Below are 24,094 nucleotides of genomic sequence, written 5' to 3' on the forward strand. Positions count from 1 at the left end.
ACCCCATTTGCTGAGACTCTCCCTGACAATGATTCATTCCTGCCTCAGCCCTGCTTCTGGAGGGCTGGGCTGGATCAGGCTGGCACCCAGGTGGTGCAGAGACCAGCAAAATCAAGCACCGGAACCACGGCTACGGCGTGGGGCTTGAAGGTCCCTGTTCTCTGAGATGGGTCAATTTCTGTAAGTTGTAAAATGCTCTCTGCTCACCTCCAACCCCAGCCACCATCCCTGATTTTTCTGGCTGGATCAGTCTATCCTGCAGTCAGTGATCAAAACTATCTCCCGGGCCATAGGTGGCCCACATTTTCAGACATTCCAGAAACGTACTGTTTGATTTGTACATTCCCGCACCTGGCAGATCACTCAGACAGTGCTGACCTGCAGAGCAATTCACCCCGCGTGTCACCTGCCACCTGTGCTCACCTTTGTAAAGAGACAAGCGCATTCAGAAGAGGCCACCCCGTCAGGGATTTGTTCCTGATTTATAGAATCCTCACCATTAGTGGGGACAAGGGGCACTGATACGCTCTTAAAACAGGGGCAAATTATGCTTGTTTGCAATTCTAATTTATCAAAGTCGTTATCACGTTCTAATTCTAGTTACCAGAGAGTTGTTTCTGTGGATTGTAAAACAAGTAACTGCCTATAATATTAGTAAATATTTCATACTAAAATCGTACGATTCTTGTAACTTGTAAATTTCTTTAACAAACCCCTTGATGGAACCCATCAGATTAAAATCTAGATCAGTGGGCTCTAAAGTGTAGGAGAGGGACCCCAGGGGACTTGGAAGTTATTGCAAGAACTCCAAGAATCCATATAGATTTTTAAAAATAAGAAGAGGCTTTGCACATATATGTCCTGTACTTTCAAGTGTCTGCCTATCAAAATGCAAATTTTCACTGAACAAAATGCAAATCCTCATACAGTTGATAGTGAATTCACAGTATTTCTAATTCTTAACCATTTATTGAATCGACTGAGTCTAACAGCGCACTTCGTGTTACAGGGAAAATTCCAGCAGAAGGGGACTACAAAGGCGTTCTGTGTTCTAAGGGTCTGGGAAGCACTGATCCAAGTGGATTATCTGTTTCTGGAATCATACCCCTTTGATTTATCAACAGCGAACCTTTGACACAAATTGTGAGATTTCTTCATAGACACAAGTGATCTACATCCGACTCAGCCTGGCAGCTCTTGGTTTTTCTTTCTTTTACTTTTATCAGCATGGATCAACACTGCCAACAGCTCTCCAGTCGGCTTTAATGGAGGCTGGACAAAAGGTCACTTCCTCTTTGGAGCCTCCCTGACCTGCAGGCAGAGCTGTTCACTGTCCTCTGCCCCAAAGCCCTGCCTCCTCACCCTGTTATCCCAGTGATGACCCAGCGCTTCTGACATCTGCTTTCATACAGATGTGGAAGTGGGGAAGGGGCTGAGAGCCTCCACCCTGGAGCAAGGTAGCTACTCATCTAGAAGTCTTCCTGTAGATGTGGCAGAGGGGCCGTCACAGGGGCTTGTCTACTAATACTGGCGGAGTCCCAGGTAATAACAATAACCAGTAAGAATGAATTCTCCCCACAGTCTCCTCTTCATTGTGGTCCCCATCACATGACCCAGGGGAAGGCCGAGCAGTAGGGCTGCTGCCATCAGGGGCAGGACGGAAGGAAGGAGGTAGGTGGTTTAAAAACACGGGGAGGTAAATAGAGTGAGAAGGCCTGAGGCAGGTTCCACGAGCGGTCACAGTCTCTCACTAAGTGCCTCTAACACCCTGCACGGGCGTCAGTGCTGAGCCAAGGGCTAGCTTACTTCTCTGAAAAACCCAGTGAGATTGATAATATTATTGTCCCCATATTACAGACAAGTAAACTTCAACACAGAGATGTTAACTCACTTGTCCCAGGCCCCATTCCCAGTTAGCCAGTGGCAGAGACCACATCCGGATAAGCCTGAGCCATTACAGGGAGACGTGGATCTCACTAACCTCCTCCACCAACCCCAGTTCCCCAGGTGGCCTCCTGTGACTGGGATGAGAGACAGACGGAGCTGAGAGGGACAGAGAGTCATTTGGGGGGACTTTGCTCTGAGACAAGTCGTTAAGCAGTTTTACATCCTCGTGAGAACCCTGTTGGGAAGGCATTACTATCGCCCCCTGTTTAAAACTAGGGAACTGAGACTTGGCAGAATCAACTACTTCGCCCACTATCACGCTGGAAACCACTTCTAAGCAAGGACTGTCTTATTCAAGTTTATCACATAGCATGATGCCTGGCTTCAGAGAAATGTTCAATAAAGCATTTTGTAAATTAATTAGGTAATTAATTTCAAGGGCAGATGTGTCCTCTAACTATAGGCAAAATAATTAGGACAAGGAAGAAAAGAGGCAGAAGATAACGATTCCTCCCTCCCACCCTCCACCCTCACTCCCACTCTCTTCTCTCCTCCTTTCCTTTCTTTAAAATCTATATATTGAGCCACCACTTTGTTTCAAAGACTCCAACTGAGTCTGATAAAATGTGGCTCCTTAAGCCCCCATAGTTCATAGTAACATGGGGACAGAAAGTGGCAATCAGACAATTAAAATGCAAAAATGCCGTGAGTAAATAGTCACGTAGACGTTTCCACGGGTGGTGACACTGCAGATGGTAAATTAGAAGAACAGAGAAGTGGGAGGAGGAGCATTCCATGCTGAGAGAACAACGCAGGGATGAGGGATGAACTTGAGGGACACAGGAAAACCCCAGTTCTCCACTAGGGTGGAAGGGAAGGAGGAGGTGATGGGACGGCGGGAACAGGAAGCCAGGAAGACCCTGGTGCGCTCAGCTAAGAAGTCAGAGCACATCTGGAGAACTACCAAGAGCCATTCATGCTTCGCATCAGACGAATTTAATAATGAGCAGATACGTATTGAAAAGAAAAAATCTCCCTAGCAGAAATATGAAGAAAAAAATGGGAGGAGAGAGTGGGGACCAAAGTGGTTGTGGAGGGAGAGGGGGCAGGAACCTGTCAGGAGCAATGGGCAGAAAGCCAGCCCAGAGGGTGCTCCAAGGTACGAAGGTGGTTTCTTCCAGAAGGCTGCGCTGAAACAGTCATGCAACACACAGTCACGTCTTGGTGTCTTTTGTCCAATTTATTCTGCATATACATTTTTCCCCTCTTATAACCGAGGAAGAATCCTCTGAGTGCTGGTCTTTTGGGGGTTTTTTTAGCGCTCCTTGGGGAATGCCAGTCCACTCCCGGGACTGTGTGAAGTGTTAACTAGCAAACACATCAAATGGATGACTTCCTGTTTAATCTTTCCAGACCTGATCTTTTCAAAAGCAGGAACCGTTAAGCAATTCTGTCCCTATCTCCAGAATCATCAAACAGCAGAAAATCGAATCCCTCCATTTGCCATTATCATCTAATGCTGCATAAGTCGGTGGTCACTCTCCTGAACAATTTTCCTTTCTTATCACTAGACACAGCCCCCATTTGAAACGTGTCGAGAGGATGACACGTGGTGAACTCTGCTCCTCCACATCTTCCACACCCCAGTGTCACCCCTGTTGGTCACTGTCAGCATTTGGATGGAGACCCTGTTTATGCCTAGAAGCCCTGCGTTTGGTCCACTATGTTCTGTTGCCCTAAAAGCCAGCAGGTTCAATGGTGAAAAATAGTGAACCAAGGAGACAGCCCCAAATGATATTTATTTATCTCTGACAGGTGTCAAAAATCTTGAGTCACTGCTCTTGCTGCGAAAGATAATGATCCTTCTGAAAATGTGCACAAGGAGCAGTCAGGGTGAGGTTCTCATGGTCTGCTTGTGGACTGAGCAGAATTAGCTGGCAGGACCCAGTATGCTTCGTTGTAATGGAGACTGAAGCTCCCCCAGGGAAGAGTTCACCAGGGCTGCCTGTAGCATCCTCTTCTAATACCGGCTTCCAGTGCCATACTAAAATTGCTTGAAGTGATTTCTCCTCGTGGATAAAAGCTCTATTGTTTCCCTTTCTTCCTCATTTAGAAGGAAAACTGATACCGTTGAGAGAACTCCTGAGTTCCAACCATCAATATACCTCCTCCATGTTTGCTCGGTAACTCCTTGAAAACCCTCCGTCTCATCTGAGTTTGTTGTACTGTCCGAAGCGTAATACTACGAGTCCACTTCGCCGCCTCCATCCTGCTCCCCCAAACACACACTCACAGGCAAGTACACGTACCTGCAGGCCCTCATGCATCAGTCAGAAAGCACAGTTTTCACAAAAGCGTGATCCGTGAGTCATTGCTGGGATCTCTCTGCCGTCACTGGGTTGCAGAGGTTGGAGCGGTACTTAGGTGGTTTGGCTCCGTGCTTGGCATCGTCAGACAGGTGTGATCTCATTTTCTATGTCTGGAGGCTTTGGGTGTGCGATGCCTGTGACACAGCTCAGAGAACTGATGTGATGTGTTCAGTAGTGGAGTGATATGGTCTTGGAAGGGGATTTTGTGTTTGTGTTTTTTTTTTGTTGTTGTTCTATCATGCAGACTTCTGTGATACCTCTTTAAGTAACTCTGACACATCTTTGAAGATCTTCCACAGCTTCTCCGCGTGCTCTTTGAGCCCCTTTATTAATCTCCTTACACAGCCAGCCTTGTTCTTTGCAGATCATTTTCCAGCAGGGAAATGTTCTTTTATTTCCTATTTTCCAGGGTCTTCACATGTAGCAAACACTCAGGTGCCTACATTTTTCTCCTCTTCCTTTTAATTTAAAAAAGGCACCTGAATTTCTTTGTTGAGCATAATGTCAAATTCTAAAAAAAAAAAAAAAGTTGTCAGGCACTGTTCTTGAATTCCTCCAGGCAATAAGTGATAGCTCACTTTCTTATGTTTGGTTCACTTGAACTTGTAAAGAGAATTTCATTTTCTCGTAAAAGATGATTACATTACTTCATTGTTTTAAGTGAGATTTCCCTGGACTGATTACAGTCTTCCTTGCTTGGCCTGTTTTTGTGGGGTTTTTTTTTTTTTTTTTTTTTACCCTGAATGCACCTTTTTTTTTCTGAGCTATTTTTGAATGCCTCAGTCATCAGCATGGAAAGCTACACAGACTAAATGTGTCTAAGACTGATATGCCAGCATTTGCGTTAAATCCACCTTTCAGACTCGTAACTTGGTGTGAAACCCTCACATGCAAACACTCTCTATGGGGATACCAATTACTAATACATTTATCCACTCCTCTCTACGCTGGTTTCACTCAAAAAACAAAAGAGATTGAATACAAAGACTCCCTGAGGCCAAAGAAGATGCCAGCTCTCAAATTATAATAATCTTGTCTACATTTTGATACTGGTTCAATAGGAAACTCCCTTTTGGGTGATGCTTTCAGCAGAACAATGACACAATAATTTGGAGGAAATAACATCCCACGTAAGACTAGGGGGTGGGTGGGAGGGGATCCTACCTAAGAACAAATAACAAGATTAAGTGAGAACGTGGGAGTTCCTTAAAATCAAATATCTAAATGTCACCCTGAAGTGCCAGACGAAATTCAGGGAGCACAGACTTACAAGGATTTTTATGTCAGAAAGCAGCTTTCAAATTTAAACAGCTCAGGGATTAATAAGGTCTGGAACAAGTTGTGACTCCTTCCATAGAATTTTGTACTGACAGTTCTCTGAGGCAGAGAGAGAGAAAGTTCTGGGCTTGGAAAAGGGGCCCTGAACAGATATCATTAAATCTCAAGGCAAATGACTCCATACACTGAGGTGCATTTGGCCAAATGAAATGAAATTTTTGTTTAGGTTACAGCGTTGAGTTTCGAATGTTTAGAAAAAATGGTGGGAGGGTCCTAATTATTTGAATGTAGTTTTTTTTTCTCATTCAGAGCTGGGGTCCTCAACCAAGGGTGATTTTGCAACTGCTTCCTGGGGGACATATGGCAAATGTCTGGAGATGCTTTTGGTTGTCACATCTGGGAGGTGGGTACTACTGAGATCTAGTGGGTGGAGACCAGAGACACTGCGAAACATCCTTCAACGCACAGCAAAGCCCCACAACAAAGAATCATCCAGGTCAAAATGTCAATAGCACCGAGGCTCAGAAACCCTCCTTTGGACCTACAGGCTATACAATTATGTTATTTTTGAACCTCCTGATAGACAAAGATGAGAGCATAAGTTAATAATCGGAAACATACTCTGAAGTTTCAGGTGCTACCACAATAAAAGGCAGGAGCGCTGTTTTCTGTTTCTGTAGCTCTTAAAACAGAGCTTAACTTCAATCAACTGGAGAAACAAAATAGCATTTTGTGCGATACAGAGAAATGTTATAATGTGGCAGGGTTTTTATTCATCAGTCAAGCTTAAAGCAAAGCTAATTTTTCACTGAGGAATTTTCTTTCTTATTGATTATTAAATAGCTTCTATGTTCATTATCATCAAAAACTGAACAGGTACAACTGTTGATTTTTTTCCTAAAATATAATGACATCAATTATTCCTTCTCAGACAGCACCGAGTGGTGGAAATGGGGACAATGAGCACTTACTTTGCTCAATCCACAGCTCCGTGACTTTTAGAGAATACAAAAGGAACAGGTGTATGCTCCTAATGGGAACTACGAAAATAAGGCTGAGGCATTGAAAAGAAGGAATCCCAAACTACCCCGTTTTCGTATTTGAGAGCGCTTTCTTATCTCGGAAATCAGTAACCACTGTAGATCTTTGTCTGGTGATGAAAATGGCTGTTCTCTTTTCAGTTGTTAAAAATCTCTAAATTGGTTACTTGCTAACTATGGTTTTCATGTCTTTAGCTATTAAAGGGACGAAACAATGTGGGTATTGACATTTCTGAATTATACTGTATCCGGTTTCGGAAAGGGTGATACCTCATGTTATAAAAGTGTATTGTGTCAGAATCTGATGCCTCCATATCATGACCCTCTTCGCAAGCCTGGGGCCCGTGCGGACCTGGCCTTGGCCTCGGCCCCTCTACAGGGGGCCGTCGGATGCTCCAGAAACCCCTGCTGGGGCCCGGGGCCGACCTCAGGGACTGCGTGATGGGTGGGCGCCCCCAGAGGCAAACGCACCTTGCTCGTTTTGTAACATGACGCTTTCCCAGGGCGGCTTCTTCGGCTTTCTCTGTGGGGAGTTACGTGGTGATATCTTAAGAGCTACTTCTCTGTAAAATTTTCTGTCTGAACTACTAACGCAGACACGTGCTTAGCCCAGGGCTGCAGCGGAGCTGGGGCACAGCATTCTCTGGGATGAGTCGGGGGCACACGACAAGGGACAACGCGAGCCAGCATCTCCCACTCTGTTTCCCTCCGGAAGCACCACCGCACTTCGGGCGGATGCAGCTGAACGATGCTCTTCAGCACCCAGGGAGGCAGAAGGTACCACGAACCACCTGTTCAGTAGTAACTCGAACAGATCCTATCACCCGTTTTCCTTTCCCTTCATGTGACAGTTTCCTCCGCTTCACTCTCTACATCAAATCCCTTGTTTTTCTATTAGTCAAAACCATTTATAAAAAGACAAAGTTTCCAAAGAATTCCCCCCCATCAGGACGGACAGCTCCTCCAAATGGCTGAAAGGGGCTACGATGGTGACCCCCACGACCTCCCCAGGGCCCCCTGTCTCCATCACTCTCACCAGGGCTGGGGGCACACCACCCCCATGGGCCTTAGAAGGAGGAACTCGGGCTGTGCCCACAGCCTCTGGCACCCCCAGCAGCGGCCTGGCTCCCTCCCCTCCCAGGGCACAGCGTTGGCCTGGGCTCCCCCAGCTTTTGCTGATGCTCCAGGCTGACCGGGTGGCCAGGGTGAGCTCCCCCCTCTGCCCGGGGGACTCCTCCCTCTGCCCGGGGGGCCTCCGACGCGAGGCGGGATCTGCACAGCTGTGCTCCTCCCGGTCCAGCCCAGGAGACCAGGCCCCACCACTGAACGGAGGGAACAATGACTGCACGAATAAACAGGTCCCTGCTGGAAACTCAGCCTCTAAAGGAAGTTCCCGAATCACCCAGGGGAAGCTGACTGTGGGCAGCAAAGAGCTGAGGGTGGTGTTATGAACTAAATTACATCCCCTAAAATCCACACGGCGAAACTCTAACCCCAGGTGTGACTGTATTGGGAGGCAGGGCCTTTGCGGAGGTAATTAGGGTAAATGGTCACAAGGGTGGGGCTTGACCCAATAGGATTAGCGTCCTTACAAGAAAAGGAAGAGATGGCACGAATGTGCACACACACAGAGGGAAAGCCACCGTGAGAATGCCATCTGTGGTCTCCCAGAAGCCAGGGAGCGAGGCCTCAGGAGAAGCCAGCCCTGCCGACACCTTGGTCTCAGACTGAGAGGAAATAGGTTTCTGTTGTTTAAAAATCAACAGCTGCCTCCTGCACAGACTAACCCAGGTGAGAGCGGATGCACTAGTTGACCGCCTACTGTGTACCGACATGGTGTTGGGCGCTGTAAGGTCTTACCACATTTTTATATCCACAGCATCTTTAGATGACATGTGACCAAAACAAAACCGCTGAAACCACTTTGCGCGGACTCCTTTACTAGGTGCGCTTCCTTCTGCTTGCGAGTTGCGTCTGCGTGAAAGAAAATGGGGTTCTGGTTTGTACTGCCTAAGGGCATTGACACTCTGGATCAATGCTCGTATTTTGTTGGGCGACGAATTTTCACTGCATTAAAACATAAATGGCTTCAGTGTGACAGAATACAATTCTTAGAGTTGTTCATTCGAAATACCCTGTTGTGCCAACCGTCATCCATAAACGCACCGCTTAGGCCTGGCGTCCTCCTTCGCAGGCTTGAGGTGTGTCGACAGAATCTTTATCTGACTCTGTAATATGCTCCGGAGAGACTTTTCATCACCTGCTGCTTCACAGGTAGTGAAGTGATTAATTGTTATTCATTGTTATTCATTTTCTGGCTCGCCCACCAGGCTACACGTTTTGAGAAAGCAGGGAGTGTGTTGTTCGGTTTCCTCATCTCTAAGTGGAGATGCTGCAAACTATGCTAGCCCAGCGCTCGGCGTTTAGTGAAAGCTCAGTCAACACTGGTTAGAATTCGTTAGAAGAATTCTAGCAGCAGTGCACATACGTGCAGGAAAGATCTCTACAGGTCACTTAGGCTGTTTCCCGGAGCCAGTTCCCTCCCAAAGTAAGAAGGGCAATACATTTAGACTAATCTCTCTCCGTAGCTTATAAATAAGTCACTTCTGGTTGCCCAGGAGGTTTCTGTTATCACAGCCTGAATTCAATTTGTCTAGCTTTTTACTCTGTTGACCAAAGAATAGGTACATGGCAAACACTAATTGCATCTCTGTCTTTGTATCTTTATTTATTTTAGCATGTCCTAAGAGTTATACTGACCTGAATTCAACAGATTTATGTTGATCTGTTAAAGGTTTATTCTTGAGCCTTCAGCAGAGTGATTTTTAAACACCTTTGGTAGTTTTTAAAACATAACTTCACAGCTTTGCTGTAGTGTGTGGAAAATATATAGTATTAACACAAAAATTGGTCAGTAAGTTATTCAATATTACATTACACTTACTTAAGTACTAATATGAATAATAATATTCATAACATTTAAAGACAAATTTCCTCTTTTTCTGTCTAACAATGGTACAGATCCTTCCACTTAACTGTTAAATAATTATGTTGAAAAGTAATGTGTTTTTCTCAAAAAGTAAATACAAAACTGCATATTATATTATTTTTGGTTTGGGTATGGAATGCATGCATATGCGTGCATTTTCAACAGTAGACTGAAATTTAACTATAATTATAACATCAAATGTGTTTTCACAAACTGATGCTTGTAATCCTTTTCCTGAAAAAAATGAGTATATTTTTATAGTTTTTATGTGCTGTTTCTAAATTAGGGTTTGGGCGTTTGCAGGCTGCTCTTTGCAAGCTCTTTTCTAAAAATAATACACTGAGGACATGGAAAGTCTTTATTCTCCACAAATGAAAAGACAATTTGTATATAATCACCACAACATTTTCCCTTTTCAACATTTGTTTCTGAAGAGCCTGGAGACATCCTGAGATGTTATATAAGAATCTGGATTAGATGAATGCAAATTATTGACCTGCCGAGCAAGCCATCCTGAGGCAAACTTGCAGAGTTAGTATCTTTTTTGTACACTCCAGTGCTTACTGTATTTGCCCATCAATGTTGTTGAACCATAGCTTATGCAGAATGAAGACTATCAGCCTTCAGCCATGTGCTTGACTTGTTATTACAGTCATTTGTTTGCCACCATCCGCCAGCCAGGGGACAGGGGTTCTCAAATCACTCACTTTCAACAACAACAACGAAGTAAATAAAGAAGTAAAACTCCAAATCACTATTTTATCCACTTTTTTTTACAAAGCAGACATTGAGATGGAGAGTGTCACTATCTCTGATTAAGGGGAACCCTTGAGAGTTTGTGACTCATCAATTGGGAATCGGGAAGACTTTCCAGACCATTGTCCCCCTCGTCCTGATCAGTCCTCTATGACAAGGACTCGCAGAACTGACCACCAGGAAAAGTGAAGAGGAGGAGGACAGTCAGCAGCCCCGATTTCCTTTTCAAAAGGAAGAGAAGAGACACAGGAGATAGAGGATCACGGAGAATAAGGACAGTGGTCATTTTACGCTAGGAGTGAGTCTCTTGTCTGATCTGTCTTGTTTCCCAGGTCCTGTCACCACCTTACAACCACGGTGAAGATAAAATTGTTAATGTTCTTTAGAAACACTACTTCCGTTCTTTGTGTGTATAGCTGTGTGTGTAGCTGTGTGTGTAGCTGTGTGTGTGTGTGGTGGGGGAGTTGGGTGTTAGCATCATAACAGCGCCACACTTCATTTTTAAAGCTACAGGTTCTTAGGACTAAGATGCTAGCCTGTCTGGTAGAATCCACACGAAGTAAGGACCTGAAATTAAACTCACTCCATCTTCCCTGGGACTAGTATTGGCCTCTGGGTTGAAATCCACCTTCTTTACGATACTCTGGCCAATTCCACTGGGTGCCCAACGTCTCCAAGATTCTATTAACATATTTTTCCTCTTTGCTTAACCCAGTCCTTCAAGGTCACTCACTGGCTCCTGCCACTCCCTGAGATTTCTTTCTTTGCCCTTTAATACCATTTCAATGTCTCTGCCTTTCAGCCCTGAGTATTTCTCATCCTACACTTCCTCCTTGCCTTCATCCTATCTGTTAAGGTAATAAGGGCTTTCCTTGTAATTAATCTCACCAGCCCAAATTCTGGGTTTTTGTAGAAGTTTTGTAGAAACCCACATAAATTTTTGAAGCTCCGTATTTCCAATCCATATAATTGACTTTAAAGTTCACCTCCCAAAATAGCTTTTGCTTTATGCAATATGGGATGATTCAGATGTAGCCATTTATCGAAGCACATTCTTACCAGATTAATCTTTGAGTTAAAAATGCTGCTTTCATTGTATCATTACTGTGCTCGCAACACAAGTCTCTGAATTTCCAAGCCTTCCTTCCGTCTATTAGCTCAACAGATTTAATTAAGTTTCTCCCCCAGTAATAAGGTGGGAATGGAGTCCTAGAAATTACAGAAATTTAGGGGTCCTGCAACTTAGCAGGGAGGGACACAGTTCAACAGATTTAGTTGTTTCTCCACCAGTAATAAGGTAGGGATGGAGCTCTTAAAATTACAGAAATTTGGGGATTCTGTGATTTAGCAGGGAGGGACACAGAAGTACTATAACTGTATTCGTCAGTTAATTATATATTAAGACCTGAGAATTCACATTACTTATCTAAAGTTGACCCGGAAAATTAATGAAGAGTTGGGACCAGGCCCAAAGAGCCCAATAAACATGCCATATTCATTCCTACTCTTCTGGACTTTATTTTTTATATTTTTGATGGAAATGATTTCATATATATGTACACACACACAGAGTCCTACCTACTCAAAGCCCTCATTCTGATGAATGAGATCACTGACTGGACCACCACAATAAAGCCCTCCCATAGCAACAGAAAGTGCCCAGGACAGGGAAATCCAAGAAGGAGTTCTGATTCTGTCCTTACCCTTGGCTCAATGACCATCTGGTCATGTGAAAGTAAGCAAACGACATCACCATCCTTGAACTTCAGCTTCCTCATCTAGTGTTAGAAATCTCATTGTGAGGCCCAGGCTGCACCATCCTATGTAGCAGTCATGACCCTCTTCAGTAGCTGCACGAACTTCTGTGGTTACAGCGCCCTGTGTTTTTCCTCCTCTCAGTTACTTACTTTCTATCTGAAGACCCAGATGAACAAGTCCAGTAGCTCCTTCTTGATGTCTCCCATCAAACACAAGTCCTGCAGAGACCTACTAAGTTCAGACGGAGTCAGCACCACTTGCAAACAAACACTGGACAGAGAGAGAGAGACCTGGAGTCAGGCCAGCCCACTAGCACTGCGGCCGTGACGGCTTCCACTTGGCATTGCTGTTGGACCAGCCCTCGCAGCCCAGTGGCTCCTCGTGTCCTGATTCAAGGTGCCCTTGCTGGCTTAGAACTCACATTCAGCCAGAGTGCACCTTCCCACTTGGAGCCGTGGACATGACACAAACAGCAAGTACCACGTGGAATAAAAAATGTGATTAAGGCTTCAAAGACTCCTGGATTGTAATGACCTTGGCACTCTGGGTTTCCCAAATGACACTGAAAACCAGGCAGCATGCTTTGTGATTATGAAAGAAGCTGTACAGTGTAGGTTCCTCTGCTAAAATTATTTGATCGGGAGAAATCGAGAGTAGGCTGTGAAGTGTGGTTTTTGAAAGCTGATGTTTATCTGAATTGGAGCTCATGTTATTGGAGAAAGATCACACAGACAATGTGTGTCCAACTGCCTAACTCTTCAGAGGGCTGTTCTCAGGATAAATCAATGAGTCAAGGGACACTAACCAACACTCCTGAGGGAACCACACCTGCCACCGAAAATACAGATAAGACTTTTTTTTCTTACCACCCTTGACAAGTCACCAGTAGAGGAAAGCAAATATAACTTTCAAGTTCATTATCATCAAGTGGCTTCCAGCCTCAACGTCATGCTCTGCCAAAACCAGTTCTCCCCCAAAACACTTAGACCCTGAGTCACACTAAAAGCAGTTCATTAACCACGTCAGCATTTTCCTCCTGGGCAGTTCCTTTTCGGAAACCAAATCGTTTCCGGTAAGTAGGCCTTGCCAGAGCCACCTACATCTACACTGAAAAGTGTCCCTTTTGCAATGTCTACTTTTTCTGACATTTCCATGGTATCACAGTGAGAAGAACATGTGAAGCATTCTGGAAACATTTGACAATTTATTGATTCATAGACTATTGATTCATAGACACAAAAAATCCTTGCTGTTCTCAAAATGTTTACCTGAGTATGAGCCATATCTGTTGGCTATTAGATTGTTCAATGTTTGCTCTCCTCTATTGAAGGCTTTTCAAGGATGATTTAAAATCAGTAAATATATTCAGAAAAAACAAAACAGTAACTCAAGAAGATACATGTACCCCAATGTTCATAGCAGCACTATTTACAAAAGCCAAGATATGGAAGCAACCCAAGTGCCCATGAACAGAAAGGATAAAGAAGACGTGGTATATACCTGCAATGGAATATTACTCAGCCATGAAAAGGAATGAAATGCTGCCATTTGCAGCCACATGGATGGACCTAGAAGAACATTATGCTTAGTGAAATGACAGTCAAAGACAAATACTGTATGACTTGTATGGCATCACTTATATGTGGAATCTAAAAATAATACAAATGAGTATATAAGCAAAACAGAAACAGACTCACAGATACAGAAAATAAACTAGTGGCTAACAAAGGGGAGGAGGAAGGCAGAAGGGGAAAATGAGGGGATTGACAGATACAAACCACTCTGTATGGAACAGATAAGCAACAAGGATATATTGTTCAGCACAGGGAATTAACAGCCATTATCTCGTAATAACTTGGCATGAAGTACAATCTGCAAAAATACTGAATCGCTATGCTGTATCCCTGAAACTCATAGCATATTGTGAATCAGCTATACTTCAATAAAATAAAATTAAATGAACAAATTACTAAATACATGAATTAATTAATTAATTAATTTTAAAAGGTCGTGTCTATATTTTCAGGTACACGGATGGTTCCTAGGTGGCTGTTCAGTTGATTTTATTGACTCCGATGTTCATGTTCTCCCACAGCAGCCGGATGAAGAATTAGGTCTCGGCATGTTTGGTGCGCAGGTGGGCATTTCAAAGAACGTGAATCCCAACTGAGACGAACAGCCAGTGTAGAAAAGCGCGCTTCACAGCCTACTCCCCGGCCCGCCCTCAGTGAGATCCCCGAGTCGGGGCACCTGACGGGCAGGTTGCCAAGCTGAGGACCCAGCCTGCTGCCCGAGAAAAGAGCAGCCTGCGAACCCAGAGCCCGGGGCAGGGAAATCCGGAGGCTTTGAAGCTCCAGCTGCAGTTTTTATTCCTTGTAATCCTGACTCTCTCTGTCACCTCTGCATTCAACAATCTCTCTTTCTGTGCCGCTGCAAATGAGAAAATAAGCTTAGAGCTGCAACAAAACTGTATCGGAACCACATTCCAGGCTTTCCTTGCAGAAGGTGGCTCATTATTATTGCATCACATTTTCTAGGTAAGAGCTTCGCTGTTCACAGGGACATCTCGCTGACTCAGCAGGCAAGTGTCCACAGACGTCGCCTCTGCCTTGAAGTGGAAATGCTCAGATGTGCTAAGTCGTGTTTGGGGGCAGTTACATGACAGTGAAGCTGTGAGGGAGGGATGTTATCCTGTTTCTCATTTCAGCTCAAAGGCCACATTTCCACTGGCTTCCCAGGAAGCAGGCAGTTTACGCTTGGCAGTGAACCAACTCTGGCAGCCCCCAAGCCCAGGGGATTCCTGCAGACAACATCAAACAGGACAAGCAGAGCAAAAAAACTAGGGTGAAACTGAATGTATCTAGGGGAGGAAAAACCCTAACCAGGATCAGAGGTTTCATGAAAATTGTAAATAATGTAAATATGACTGGTTTCGGGAGTTTAATAAAATATGTACAAACCTGAGACAGATTTTTGAAAAATCAGGCTAAGCTTAGCTGGTAAAACTCAGTTTTGGTCTCCCCAACAGACATCTCGTGATTATTATTTAAAAATCAAAGATGAGGAGGCAATAAGAAGCGTTTGATAAAGTGAAGACAGGGTTAGTCAGAGTCAACAGCAGACAGAGGGGGAGAGGGGTGGGGGAAATCCACATCGGGCAGCGAACACAGAGCTGAGTGATGTCCAGCAGGTCGGGGGGGCAGTAACAGGGCAACGAGGTCTTAAATCACATTCGCTGAGAAGCCCAGACCTGTGAGGGGCAGCTGCTGTGGCAACAAGGTCATTTCTAAACCCAAACAATCTGCCCCAGTGAACCAGCTTCAACCCCTTACCCTCAGACCTTCCTGTCCCAAGGACGGATGCTGAAAATCCCTCTAACACAATGTGGTCTGGGATTACCCAATAGTAATATGATCCAAAATGCCTCCAGGGTAGCACTGTGCAAAGCTCACATTCAAACAAAATTAAGTATATCATATTTAAAGTTTTTGTACGAGGCAAAAACCTGGGAAACTGCAAGTCAGTAAAGGATGAGAGAAAGAGGTAAATGGTCTCATACACAGGAAGTCTGAATTCATGGGAGTTTGTTTATTTTTGGAAATGTATCTAACTCGGTCTGCCAAGAAAAAAGAGCAAGGGTTTTTATTTCATCCCTGAGTACCTACTGTGCGCACATTTAGTGAGTACCTACTATGTGCCAGGTCTCCTGCTAAAGCCCTGGGCATGCACTGAAAGATAGGAAGGGGTCATTCCCCCACCTAGTGCAGGAGACACCTCAGCACGTGGTGCCGGAGCTGCTCAGGGCCGTGGAGGCCCGTGGATGACGCACCCTGAGAGCGTGCAGGACATGACTCCTCCCAGGAGTCACCTGGGGGCCTGCCTCCATCTCCTTCTCCTCAAAGTGCTCCCCTCTGGTTCCCACCACCCCCACTTCACAGTCCAGTAAAAATGAATAGAGTCAAATAAGACACAAGCCCTTGAGATGGTCTCCAACACTCATCCTCGTTCTTCAAGATCCTGGTCAAAGGCTACTTCCTGGGAGGGGCCTCCCTCAGCTTTCCCGCAGGGAGCTAAGTGTGGCACCCGTGGGCTGAGCCCGGGGTTCTCTGGATGCGGGATGCGTTTTCAGGAGAGGGTCTCAGTACGGAGTCAATGCTCAGCTGAGCTCAAAGACTGTGCTAAATCAGAACTGGGACAGCTGACAACCAGTTTAGTCCTTATTTCAATCTACAAGTGTGCCTCCCCGTCATCCCTCAGGGATATTCTTCACAGCACTGTCACTCTTTTACTACTTACTTCTTTATTTTCTGAGACTATGGATATGCGAAAACATCCAGTAGTGTTTTCCCCTTTCTCCAAGATACTATCAACAGCCTTATTGATGATTGTTCATCCAACAACCATCAAATGAACATTCTTTGCTGCATCAATGGCAAGGGTCCCCATCTCTCCTCAGAATGTATTGACAAGTGTAACCCTCCACCAACATCCCCAAAGTTCCTCCCCTCAGCACTCCTTTCCGCCATCATTGTTCTCCGACCCACCTCTTATCTATCTGAGAAGCAATTAGACAGATATGACAACAGTGATCATCGTAGCGAATATTTTCCACACAGAGACCAGACTACTTAATTATTCCAAATCTCATCATTTAAGCCTATAACGATGCTTTATGACCTGAGGTTTATAGGTCTTATCAGCTCATCGACTCAGAGGTAGCAGCTTCTTCCCAGACACAGTCCTTCCATCCTTAGAGACAGAGGAGCAGGTTGTAATCAGCATAGAGAAGCGTGTTCCGAGTATCTCAAAACTTGCTAATGTTGAAAGAGAAAATTCAGTACTTCTCCTCCCGTCTCTACCTGCCCTGATTCCCCATGCAGAGCAACAGCCCATTCCCTCCGTTCTTGAGCTGAACAGTCTTCACAGAGAAAGAAGCACCAAATACAGACCAACATAGGGCAGGAAGGAATCGTCCTAGCAAACCTTGAATAGACGTGATTCCAAAAGGCAATGAATACGGTCGTGACACTGTAATCCCCAGGAATCTACCAAAATGCCCAGGACATAGAAAATGTTCGTTCCATGGTTGCTGACTGGATGAATGCCAATCAGATAGGTTACTGATAGTATCTTGGAGAAAGGGAAAGATATTGCTGAATGTTTCCTCATATCCATCGTCTCCAAAACTAAGTAATGAAAGAGTGACAGCACTGTGGTGAATGGTATAGAATATCACAGAGGAATGATGGTGAGAAGCAAACTGTAGCATGAGATAAGGACTGAATTAGTTGTCAACTCAGCTGTTCCAATGCTCATTAACTCTGCCGATGTCACTAACGCATCTAGCCCCAGTTTCCTCATCTGTTTTAAGGGTATTGCAATGATTGGAGTTCTGGGGTCTTGAAGGTCCTTTAAACCCTGAAATGCAATGCTTCTTCTCCCTCCTGAACATCAGCATGACATGGCTTTTGAACATTAAGAGGCTGAATGATTTCTTCAAATGAACTTTAATGGGAAACCATCGTCTAAAAAATAAAAGCCAACATTGTTGAGTTTTCAGAGGAGGAACTCATTAGAAAGGGGGAGGGAAGCCCTTTTTTCCACACTCTAAGAAACTGAGGAGCAAGTTGAAGAAAAACAATCAAATATGAAGGTAAAAACAGAGTTGGAGGGAGGGGCTGTAACTCTAAGTGCCCAATGGACTTGCTAATACTGTTCGTCCAGACCTCAAGTCATGGTAAGGCAGGCTTGAACAGGTGTTCTATATTTTCTTTGAAATTCTGATGTGGTCTTTGATTAAAAAATAAAATAAAAATAACACATAGACTCTTGGGAAGCCACGTCTCCTAAACAGCCCCTAAAGCTCACAGTTTCACAACCATCAACCGCGATGCAGGTGCCCCCGTGACGAATCATCATTCTTTTCTCCAGAGAGAATGCATTCTGTGATCTAGTGGGGAAAATGATGGTGTGACATTTCATGATGGGTGGGAAAGCTCTCTATTGTTTTTAGAAATTTTCCATGTTTTTGGATTGAAGACAAATTATATTTCACCTTAGAGATGGTTCAACAATATCCACAGAGTTCAAAAAATTGTGTTTATTTCAAGTCATAAAAGTGATACAAAATCGAACTCTGCATATTAGGATGTCTGCGATAACTGAACATTTTCCTTGACATCTGCAGTAATATATAATTTCAAAAATTTTTACATTTGTCGGAGTCAAACAGTTGTAATATTCTATTAAGTGTTAATTTTGCCTCAGATGGTATCATTTGTGTCTCCAAGAAAACCCAGATAACTGAGGAGGGAAGTAAACACCTTTCTTTTTGTGCATGAAAGAAATTATCACCATCATCATCATATATTAAGAATCAGTCTTCACTGACCAACCATTGGTCTGAATGGCATGCCCCTGACACACTGGAGTGGATTATCTCTAACTTCCTGCATTAGCCTGTTTGAGGAAGAGTGCAGAAACGTTTTGTTTTAAATAGCTCATTGTGGCAAGTCAGGAATCTTTTCAAAACTGGGCTGCCCGACTGCAAATTCAGATAATATGGTTGAGAGACTCGACCCCATTAAGCTTTTGAATTCCTCCACTGAATAAAGAATTTTATGCCAACAGGATATGATTAACCATTTACTAATTTTATAACCATAAAGTGACTCACATGAGGCTGAGAGTGAGAATCTTGACAGAAGAAAGCACAGTGTGGCTGATGGATGTAATGACAGGACATTTACTGATAAAACTGATAAGCCACTGGCCACACATGGTCATGATTCTGAGTCATTGCTTAGGTACCTGGAATCTACCTAGAGAGTTAATATTTTCAGGAGTCTAAGCTTATGATGTATATTATTTAAACAATAATAAAATAAGTGACTTCTTCCTTGTGATTGATAGGAAAACAGAAGAATGTAAATTAAACTTAAAAACAGGATCTAAATATTCACTGCTATGATGAATTACAATGTCTGCTGTGCCCCCTTGAAATTAACCATGGCCTTAAAACTGCAAGAAATGTATTGAGAAGCAAAGACCATTATCTCATAAAATGGTAGTAAGGAAGGAAATGTGGGTAGATTAAAATAAAAGAAGTAAAGTTGGTAGTGGACATAGAAAATTCCTAATCTGAATTTTATTATGCTACTTTAATCGCTGGTTTACAAAGTTGATAGACCCTTCCTCTCTGTCCTGTCTCCAGCGTCCACCTCAAAGCCTGATGGAACAGGGAAGCAGAAGTCTGACTCCACGTTGATCTGTTTCTTTAACTTTTATATTCTGTTGCTTTTGCTACAAGTTCATCCCTTAGGGGATGGTGCCCATAAGCTTAAATGATACATATGGCCCGTCTCTGGGAACCCCACCTCCCAGGTAATGAGTGTTAAACTAAAATGCCTTTGTTTAGCTCCTGGGAAACAACCTGACCAGACCCACCTGTGAATGACCAGGAAGGCAGAAAGTAGCACCTCCCCTCTGGAGGTTGATGGGAAACAGGAACTGTTTGACTTTACTCCCTCCCCTGTTAGTATAAAAGAAGCCTGAATTCTAACCCAGGCAAGAGGCTTCTCTGGGACACTGGTCTACCATCTTCTTGATCTGCTCTGGCTTTCCAAATAAAGTTGTTATTCCCTCCTCCAGCAACTCATCTCTCAATTTACTGGCCTGTCCTGCAGCAAGCAGTATGTGCTTGGACTCAGTAACACAGGTACACAGAAGGCTTTCAACAGGCCACTCAAATGAATGAATATATGAACAAGTGATTCAAGATATTAATTACTTTGAAACCAGAAGTATAAATGTGGTAGTCACACCCATGGGCTCCCAGAGGGAGAGACGGCCAGTAAGTGTGTGTGTGTGTGTGCGTGTCTCCATGCGTGTGTGGTCGGCAGGGAGGGGAAACAGCAGAGACCAAGGACAACATCTTAGAAAACAACCACCTTCTGAGTAAGGGAGGAGGAAGTGGAAATAGTGATGGAAAAAGTGAAGTTTAGGGAGAAGGACGCTGTTCAGAAGTGTTGAACCTGCAGAACTAAAAGGCGGTGAGAACTAAAGGAAGTGTCTGGGACACTCAAAGCCGTTTCAGGAGAGTACTGGGAACAGACATTCGGCTGCCAAGAGCATAAATGGTGGGGGGTGAGGTGGTTCTAGAAGCCGTGAGTGGGGAGGAAGGACTACAGACGAGGCCTTGACGGGATGGATGATGCGGGCATCAGAGGCGGGTGGTCTCAGTAAGGAAAGAAGGAAGAGAGAAGCAGGCTGACCCCGCGAGCAGGTGGACTGGCCAGCTGCCAGCTTTCCAGTTAGTCTCCCAGACTGTGTCCCCGCAGCGCCGGCCTCCTCGGGAAAGCCGCCTCCTTCTGCAGCACCCTGCTCGCCCAGGGCCGTGCTAATGGCTGGCACGCGCTGGGCAAAGGAAAGCCCCGGGTGATCGGGGGCTGAGGGAACAGAGACTCCCAGCTGAAAGAAGGGAGAACCCATCTTTTTTCAAAACTGGAGTAATAGAAAAGATGACACACATCCATTTCATAAACTTTAAAATGTCATCTTTTTAAAAGTTGTAAAATGATCTCCCATTTGTTTTCCACAAGAAGGAAGAATAAAAATCACAAGAATAAAACCCCGAAAAATGCACATAAAAGTAACATATCCAAATATAAGCCAGGGCTTTTGTCACATAGGGTCAATGTCAATGAAGGAGTCCGCCAACCAAAAGTAATTTTAAAAATCAAATCACTCCTTGAGCTTCGTGAAGAAAGTAAAAAGAGATCCAAAGTACGATCTGCGGCAACGCCTTAGGGCCGCCTTCCTCTCACCTCTGCCTCTCAGCCATCTTGAAGGGCTTTGCTCAGTTTTGCTCCCTAACCCCCATCCCCCGCTCTCCACCACCTCACCCTCCAGCTCCCCCAGAGCCCTCTCCAAACCCTGCGCTCACCTCCTCCTTACTCAAGCCCACTACAGCCTCCCCCTTCTCCACAGTCTGCATCAAGAGAGCCCAGGAATATTCCAGAAGACATTTATCCTTTACACACAAAGGAAGGGGTGAGCCAAAGCAATCTCCCCCTTTGGCTACATATGCAAGAGTGGATGACATCATATGCTGTTTAGCACTTCCATTCAGTGTCAGTTAACTCCTCCCTTTGAGAAATAATGCCAAGTTGAGGAGGAATTTTGAGCTGCCCATAAATCCTTCACCTGGCTCAAATGGCTCCGGAAACAACGCATCCATTTAATATCTCCTGCTTGTATGCATTCCTTAGTGACTGTCTCAGTAGAGGAAAAAAAAAAAAAAATATATATATATATATGTATGCATTTTTAAGGAGGGAAAGAGGATGACAAATAAATTTGATGAATGGAAAAGAAACACATAATTAATGAGAACAAAAAAGAATTAGATAACTCTATGTCCTTGGCTATGTTGTGCAGGGGTGTGTGTGTGTGTGTGTGTGTGTGTGTCTGTACAGCTAATAAGTGAATACCCTATCTTACAGCTAATAAGTGAATACCCTATCTTTTCACTTGGATTAGGAAATATAAACCCTCCTCTATTTCACTAAATTAGCTCCTAGTGACCATATGTCTTCCTTTTCCCCTAAAAATTCAATCTTGAAAAACAGAAATTTCACATGGATAAATCCATTATGCAACTTTCATTAACTTCATAAAGATATAAAATGACCCAACCAAAAGACATATTTTTAGTGACAGCCAAATTAATATTTTAAACTGAATTGAAGAATTCAGAACATTTCAAATCATATAAAATGCCTGTTTTATAGGACTAAAACCAATAAAGCCCCTAACTCAAGAGAGCAAAGAATTATGAATATTAACAAAAGTACACCCTCCTCTTTCAAACAGTATAAGCTTAGACCTTAGATGGAGACATTTGAACTCACCACCATAAAACATATTTTGCATAATAAAGTTACATTTTCCATAATAAAGAGCAGTGACATTTTTTTAATGGTCCTTACATGAGCTCAGGCTTTCAAGATACCCCATATAAGAAGAGACTACACAGGAATAACATGGTGTACTGGGTCCGTTTTGCTTAAGTGATGTTCCAACTGTAGACAGATCTTCCGGAGAAATACAGAGTTCTCAATATCCAGCATATAAAGGGTCTTAGGACATGATTATAACTTCCTTATCTCTCCTCAAATCAAGTGAAATGATTTTCAGGTAATTTGAGATCCAAAATCAATACAAAGATGTAAGGAAATCTACTGGCCTAAACTGTAAATGGGAAAAAGTCCTGGGCAAATAAAGAAGAAAGCAAAGTGAATATTCTTGGAGGCTGGGGGGAGGTCTTTTATTTGCTGGTCTTTTGTTTTTTTGTGACTATCCTTCCTCAACAAACTTCTTCCAAACCCCCGCTGGGGCTACTGTTTTCATTCCACACAGGCTGTCACCACCTGGGTCTCCCTGAGAAAAGACAGTCTTCTCAATAACACCTTATATTCCAAATCTTTCCCATTTTTTTGCCGATCCAAACTTGCTATTCCTCTTGGGCTTTATTTTTGCCCATTAAATACGTACTTCTGAGAGTAATCTGGAGTGTGCTTCTCCTCTGGACGGTGCTGGTCCAGCAGGAAGATGTATTTAACAGAGGAAAACATGATGGCTTTGGGTGCAATAGAAGATGCTGTGAGTGAGTGTGGGTGTATTTGGTGAGAAGACGGTGACTGTGAGTGCAGCCTGGACTACAAAATGTGTTTGGAGCCCTGGATGAGGACTCTTGAAAAATCACTTATATCTGGAATCTAAAAAAAAAGGAAAGGAAAGGAAAGGAAAGGAAAGGAAAGGAAAGGAAAGGAAAGGAAAGGAAAGGAAAGGAAGAAAGAAAGAAAACACAAATGAACTCTTTTACAAAACAGTGACAGACTCATAGACATAGAAAACTGACTCATGGTTACCGGGGGAAAAGGGGTGGGGGGGGTAAATTGAGAGTTTGGGGCTTGCAGATACAAACTACTATGTATAAAATAGATAAATAACAAGGTCCTACTGTACATTACAGGGAGCCACATTCACTATCTTATAATAACCTATAATAAAAAGAATATGAAAAAGAATATACATGTATAACTGAATCACTGTGCTGTACACCAGAAATTAACGCACCTTTGTAAACCGACTACACTTCAATTAAAAAAAGGAAAGAAATTCAAGTAAAACTCTTTGAAGACTTCGAGAAACCTAACAGTCATGATTCCGCACAGCCAGTTACAGTCAAATACATTCTGTTCAGCTGTTGGGCTGTCGTGTCAATACCCGAACGACTCATTTGAAACTTTCAATGTAACCGTTGGAAAGAGTGGGCCCACTCCTTGGAGGAAGGATCGATCTATGCAGGCAAGAAAAAGGTTTTGAAAGGTTTGATTAAAAATCAAAGTTTTTAACAGAGAGGTAAATGGACTGGCAGTAACACCCACAGGTCTGGCATTCATTAAAGATTTTCACTCAGTATTTTTTTTTTTTTCCCGGGAGCATGTTGTTGAGAGAGAAGGAAACACAGAGACTAATGACTCTGGCACAAGACTTCTTGTTTATTGATTACGACCAGGACTGGATTTTTGGACGTGTGTCCTGGTAGACATTCAGACTGCCAAAAATGAAACCATGCATCATACGTTGAGCAAAAAATGATGTCAAATTACAAAGGCAATAAATTTGCACTCAGTAAAACTGAAGAGCTTTTTTTGTACAGTACACTTTGTGCAGTGAGATGACTACTGGGGTAGGAATAAAATATAAGAGTCCTTTCCACACAGGGACTCATTGCTGTATACAAGTTATCAAAAAATGCCTGGGACAACACTCAGAGTGAAACGTGGACTGAATTTACTATGGGGGACAGGAAAACAAGTTGCCACATCAGGTGAAATGTTCTTGCAAATATAATCCCCTCTACAACTGGAGTTTTGGGGTCCTCACCAGAAGGAAGCAAAGCTACATTAACTGTGATTAAAACAGACCACGAGTCACGCTGTCCGTCTTGT

General features: G+C 43.7%; 1 long non-coding RNA gene across 1 annotated transcript in view; it reads right to left on the reverse strand.

The window, feature by feature from the left end:
- Positions 1–2,803: 2,803 nt before the first annotated feature.
- LOC141579821 (uncharacterized) overlaps positions 2,804–24,094 on the reverse strand; it is a 127,190-nt gene continuing 105,899 nt past the window's right edge. Inside the window, exon 3 of the long non-coding RNA XR_012511835.1 lies at positions 2,804–4,767. This is a non-coding gene — a long non-coding RNA (uncharacterized LOC141579821). The remainder of the gene's footprint in view (positions 4,768–24,094) is intronic.

Source organism: Camelus bactrianus, chromosome 14 (assembly GCF_048773025.1).
Source record: "Camelus bactrianus isolate YW-2024 breed Bactrian camel chromosome 14, ASM4877302v1, whole genome shotgun sequence".
Taxonomy (NCBI): Eukaryota; Metazoa; Chordata; class Mammalia; order Artiodactyla; family Camelidae; genus Camelus; species Camelus bactrianus.